We start from the raw sequence: 6594 nt of genomic DNA, 5'->3' as shown, positions 1-6594 counted from the left end.
TCGCAACCTTTCCAGACCTTAAAGTAATTGCATTTACCTGCTCCTTAGCTTCCCTCTTTCCTAGCACTTCAGTATCACTAGGTAATGTACCAGGCTGACGATTTAGCAAGGCATTGCCAATTTGCAAAAATTGATTTTCCAAGGTCTTGATAGAAATAGCTTGACTTTTGCACATAAGCTTCAACTCCTCTAATTTAGATTTTTCGTTGGCTTGTTGTAGCTGGAGTTGCTGTCTAGGTGCATACTGAAATGCAAAAACACTAAAAAACACGTTAAAACACTTAACAACTTGAGTACAAATGCATCAATTCAAAGCTTATTAGAGCATAATAAAGTGTCATAAATGCCACTCAACAAATAGGAAGGGCTGATTCCCTTGATATCTGTTATAGTCCAACCAATTGCCGAGTTGAACTCTCTTAGAAGCCTCATGAGCTTTTCCTCGTCACTACCTGAAAGGTCAGATGCAATAATAACAAGTAATGTAGATGCATCACCTAAAAATGCATACCTCAAATGCTCAGGTAGAGGCTTAAGTTCAAGAGTGGAAGCTTCCTCAATAGATGGCTTGAGGCGTTTAGGAGCTTTGTTCAATTCCTCCATTCCAAGAGATTCAAAAGGCATATCAATCTTCCTCTTCCAGGGAGAAGCATTCAAATATTATAATTGTTATTCACCTTCGTCATCTTCACTATCTGAATTTCCCAATAAGATTTTTCTAAGGCATCAGACCTTAGCAATTGATCAAGTTCTGAAGTAACCACAGAATCGACTAACTCCACCTTTAAGCACTCCACATTTTCCGTAGGAAATTTCATAGCATTGAACACATTAAAAGTTACATCTCCACATTTTCCGTAGGAAATTTCATAGCATTGAACACATTAAAAGTTACATCCTGATCCAACACTCGCATTGTGAGCTCACCCTTCTGCACATCTATCAAGGTTCGGCCAGTCGCCAAGAAATGTCTTCCCAAGATTATGGGAATATTGTTATCCTCCTCAAAATCAAGAATGACAAAATCAGCAGGGAAAATGAGTTTATCAACCTTGACCAAGACATCCTCCACAATACCTCGCGGATATGTAATAGAACGGTTGGCCAACTGCAAGGTCATATAAGTTGGTTTTGGATCAGGTAAGTCACCCTGCTTGAAGATTGATAAATGCATCAGATTGATGCTAGCTCCCAAGTCATATAAGAATCTGTCAAAAGACTTTTCCAATAGTACACGGAATAGTGAAGCTTCCTGGATCTTTAAGCCTCGGAGGCAACTTCTGTTGCAGAACAGTACTGCATTTCTCCGTGAGAGCGACAATCTCTAAATTATCTAGCTTCACTTTTCGAGAGAGAATACCTTTCATAAACTTTGCGTAACTAAGCATCTGCTCAAGAGCCACAGCAAAAGGTATGTGGATATGAAGTTTCTTGAACACCTCCAGAAACTTCTCAAATTGCTTGTCCAGCTTTTTCTTCTGCAACCGCTTATGAAAAGGCGGTGGAGGATAGATCTATTTCTCCCCTGTATTATCCTCAAGAGAAGTGTGCTCAACAGTAGTCTTCCTTGGTTCCACTTCTACTTCCTGCTGCTCTACCTCTTTCTCAACCTCAGCTTCTTCAGTTAATACTTTAGTTTGTTCGGGATTCAGAATTTTTCCAGACCTCAAAGTGATTTCCTTTACCTTCTCCTTAGCTTCCTTCCTTCCTCGCACTTCAGTGTCACTAGGTAGAGTACCGGGTTGACGATTTAGCAAGGCATTGGCAATTTGTCCAATTTGATTTTCCAAGGTCTTGATAGAAACAGCTTGACTCTTTCACATTAGCTTCAACTCCTCTAATTCAGATTTTTCATTAGCTTATTGCAGCTGAAGTTGCTGTCTCGGTGCATATTGTGGTTGCTGAAAACCAGGGGGTTGTACTACTTAGCTGGGTACTGCTGATAAGGCTGTTGAACCGTATTTTGAGAGTTACTCCAACTGAAATTAGGATGGTTGCGGTTGTTGGGATGATAAGTGGCTGGCACAGGTTGCTGCGAACACTGAAAGTTGATCACGAACTGAGCTGATTCATTAAAAATTGTGCACTGCTCAGTCTCATGGGCACCAGCACAAAGCTCACAGACACTAGCGATTGGATTAACCTCATGATTAGCCAAAGTGTCCACCTTCATCGTCAAATCCTTAAGTTGGGCAGCTATAGCAGTTGCTGCATCCAACTCCAGAATTCCTGCTACCTTTCCCTGAGTCAGTCTCTGGGAAGGATTCTGGTACTCATTAGCAGCCTTCAGTTCAATAAGTTCATATGCTTCATCGTAGCTTTTAGCCCACAAGGCTCCTCCTGATGCAACATCAAGCATGGGTCTAGAAGTAGCACCCAATCTATTATAAAAATAGTTAATAATCATCCAATCAGGCATGCCATAGTGTGGGCACTTCCTTAGCATCTCCTTATATCGATCCCAAGCCTCACACAGAGATTCTCCAGTTTGCTGAGCAAACTGAGTAAGAGCATTCCTGATTGCAGCAGTCTTCTCCATAGGGAAGAATTTAGTGAGAAACGTTTGAGCCAGATCTTCCCATATAGTGATAGACCCTGGTGGTAGAGAATGTAACCAGCTCTTAGCTTTGTCCCTTAGAGAGAATGGAAAGAGTCGCAGCTTGATAGCATTTTCAGTCACATCATTAAACTTGAAGGTGTCGCAGATCTCGATGAAATCCCTGATGTGCATGTTGGGGTCTTCAGTAGGAGAACCCCCAAACTAAACTGAGTTATGTATCATCTGAATCGTGCTTGCCTTGATCTCAAAAGTGTTAGCCCTCATGGCTGGTCTGACGATTCTTGACTGAATGTCATTAATCTTAGGCTGAGAATAGTCCATCAAAGCCTTCGAATTTTCTGCTTGATCAACCATCTCAACTAAAGCTGGTTCTTCAACTTTCTCTTCTTCTTCTACCTTTTTTTCTCCCTCAAAAACTTCCATACGAACTACCACAAGTTCTTCCTCGGATTTATCCAGCGTTCTCTTACGAGTACGTAAATGTGTATGCATACACCCTCGCTAAAGTGCTTGAAATAAGACAAGGAAGCAGATAAGTAACAATGTCCGAGTCAATGAACTTTAACGAACACTGATGGAAAGCACATAAACTATCAATTAACACTGCAGTCCCCGGCAGCGGCGCCAAAAACTTGTTAGTCTCTAAACACGCGCTAATAATACACGCAAGTATACGAGTTCGCAAGTAGTATAGAATCTTTTTCTACTTCGTTCCCATAGAGACTATATTGGTTAACTAATTAATTCACGCACTTAAGCAACAATGTATGGTTATTATTCAATGCTAAGACGGTAACTAATTAAGGTTGTTCATAACTAATTATTAAATTAATAATTATAACTACGAGAATAAAATTGATTGAATTAATAAATATGATAAACATGGGATTCTAACTTCATTAAGTACTTCATTCAATAGCCTTATTGATCTTAACCTTAGCATGCAATGGGGATGACACTAATCAGACAACACGAAATTGATAAACGCCAACTTTCGTTGCATGAGTACCATACTACCAGACATCCATAAAAAAGATAGAAGCTGAATAGAGACCAATTATATTGAGACCCTATATGTCTATAAAATTTGACAATATAACGGTTTAAGCACAAGTTATCTATCTTGATTACACAGGGCAAATAAGATGATTAAAATTACCTACGAATCATGCATACAATACATGAACCTATGCTAGCATGGTAAGTTCTAAATCCTTAAATTCACTTTCGCTTCATTAAGAATTAACACACTATCTTATAAGTTCACGACGCTCATAAGACAAATACGCACAACCAATACTAGGATATCATAAAATTACCATATACTAAGGCATCAAACAATTTAACTAAAGAAATCTATAACTAAATCCGCTAAAACTGCACGATAACGATTAGCCCATAATCGAACTCATCATCAACGTGGGTTCCGATAAAAACATGATATAACAAATGTAGTCTTTATAATGAATAAATAACAGAGTATAACACAAGAGTATAGGTTCAACAAAAGAAGAAACGAGCATCCAAAATTACAACGCAAAATAAAGATTCACAGGAATAAACTAGATCATCTTCGCCTTTGTTGAATTGTGCCATAGGTCTCTTGTCGTCTTCTCCTCGTGCTCTGGTAAGTCTCTCCTCCAAAAAACGATCCTTATTTATCAATATATAGCAGCTCGATCAACCCAGGAGTCCAGAAAATAGAATTGTAATAGAATCAGGATTTTATTATCCCGACACGGCGCATCCGCGCGCTTCATCAGCGCGGGCGCGCTGGCTTCTGCCAGAAATAACTTCTTTTCTTTTTTCTTTATCTTGCAGCTTCGAGCCGGCTTCAACGAGCTTTTATTCCAACACCACCTAGACACCATATTAGTACCAAAACAATGCTAATTTACCTGGTTCACAGATTAATGCCTGAAATGCAAAAACACTAAAAAACACATTAAAATACTTAACAAATTGAGTACAAATGCATCAATTCAAAGCTTATTAGATCATAATAAAGTGTCATAAATGCCACTCAACAAATAGGAAGGGCTGATTCCCTTGATATATGCTATAGTCCAACCAATTGCCGAGTTTAACTCTCTTAAAAGCCTCAGGAGCTTTTCCTTGTACCTGAAAGGTCAGATGCAATAATAACAAGCAAAGTAGATGCATCACCTAAAAATGCATACCTCAAATGCTCAGGTAGAGGCTTAAGTTCAAGAGTGGGAGCTTCCTTAATAGATGGCTTGAGGCATTTAGGAGCTTTGTTCAATTCCTTCATTCCAAGAGATTCAAAGGCATATCAATCTTCCTCTTCCAGGGAGAAGTATTCAAATATTATAATTGTTCTTCACCTTCGTCATCTTCACTATCTGAATTTCCCAATAAGACTTTTTCTAAGGCATCAGACCTTAGCAATTGATCAAGTTCTGAAGTAACCACAGAATCGACCAACTCTACCTTTAAGCACTCCACATTTTCCGTAGGAAATTTCATAGCATTAAACACATTAAAAGTTACATCCTGATCTAACACTCGCATTGTGAGCTCACTCTTTTGCACATCTATCAAGGTTCGGCCAGTCGCCAAGAAATGTCTTCCCAAGATTATGGGAATCTTCTTATCCTCCTCGAAATCAAGAATGACAAAATCAGCAGGGAAGATGAGTTTATCAACCTTGACCAAGACATCCTCCACAATACCTCGCGGATATGTTATAGAACGGTTTACCAACTGCAAGGTCATATAAGTTGATTTTGGATTAGGTAAGTCACCCTGCTTGAAGATTGACAAAGGCATCAGATTGATGCTAGCTCTCAAGTCACATAAGCATCTGTCAAAAGACACTTTTCCAATAGTACACGGAATAGTGAAGCTTCCTGGATCTTTAAGCTTCGGAGGCAACTCCTATTATAGCACAGCACTGCATTCCTCCCTGAGAGCGACAGTCTCTAAATTATCTAGCTTCACTTTTCGAGAGAGAATACCTTTCATAAACTTTGCATAACTAAGCATCTGCTCAAGAGCCTCCGCGCAAGGTATGTTGATATGAAGTTTCTTGAACACCTCCAGAAATTTCTCAAATTGCTTGTCCATCTTTTTCTTCTGCAACCGCTTAGGAAAAGGAGGTGGAGGATAGATCTATTTTTTCCTTGTATTACCCTCATGAGGAGTGTGCTCAACAGTAGTCTTCCTTGGTTCCACTTCTACATCCTGCTGCTCTACCTCTTTCTCAACCTCAGCTTCTTCAGTCAACACTTTAGTTTGTTCGGGATTCGGAATTTTTCCAGACCTCAAAGCGATTGCCTTTACCTGCTCCTTAGCTTCCTTCCTTCCTGGCACTTCAGTGTCACTAGGTAGAGTACCAGGTTGACGATTTAGCAAGGCATTAACAATTTGCCCAATTTGATTTTCCAAGGTCTTGATAGAAACAGCTTGACTCTTTCACATTAGCTTCAACTCCTCTAATTCAGATATTTCATTAGCTTATTGTAGCTGAAGTTGTTGTCTCGGTACATATTGTGGTTGCTGAAAACCAGAGGGTTGTACTACTTAGCTGGGTACTGCTGATAAGGCTGTTGAACCGTATTTTAAAAGTTGTTCCAACTGAAATTAGGATGCTTGCGGTTGTTGGGATGATAAGTGGCTGGCACAGGTTGCTGCGAATGCTGAAAGTTGCTCACGAACTGAGATGATTCACTAAAAATTGTGCACTGCTCAGTCTCATGGGCACCAACACAAAGCTCACAGACACTAGCGATTTGATTAACCTCATGATTAGCCAAAATGTCCACCTTCATCGTCAAATCCTTAAGTTGGGCAGCTATAGAAGTGCTGCATCCAACTCCAGAATTCCTTCTACCTTTCCCTGAGTCAGTCTCTGGGAAGGATTCTGGTACTCATTAGCAGCCATCAGTTCAATAAGTTCATAAGCTTCATCATAGCTTTTAGCCCACAAGGCTCCTCCTGATGCTGCATTAAGCATGGGTCTAGAAGTAGCACCCAATCTATTGTAAAAATAGTTAATAATCATCCAATCAGGC

General features: G+C 39.8%; 1 non-coding gene across 1 annotated transcript; it reads left to right on the top strand.

Moving 5' to 3' along the window:
* Nucleotides 1-2417: 2417 nt before the first annotated feature.
* LOC141681606 (small nucleolar RNA R71) lies at nt 2418-2524 on the top strand. The gene has a single exon (XR_012559039.1). It is a non-coding gene; the product is annotated as a small nucleolar RNA R71 (small nucleolar RNA).
* The last annotated feature ends 4070 nt before the right edge of the window (nt 2525-6594 follow it).

The sequence above is a fragment of the Apium graveolens genome, chromosome 1, assembly GCF_009905375.1.
Source record: "Apium graveolens cultivar Ventura chromosome 1, ASM990537v1, whole genome shotgun sequence".
In the NCBI taxonomy this organism is placed as follows: Eukaryota; Viridiplantae; Streptophyta; class Magnoliopsida; order Apiales; family Apiaceae; genus Apium; species Apium graveolens.
The sequence above is the reverse complement of the archived record's forward strand: the minus strand, read 5'-3'. Positions and strand labels throughout refer to the sequence as shown.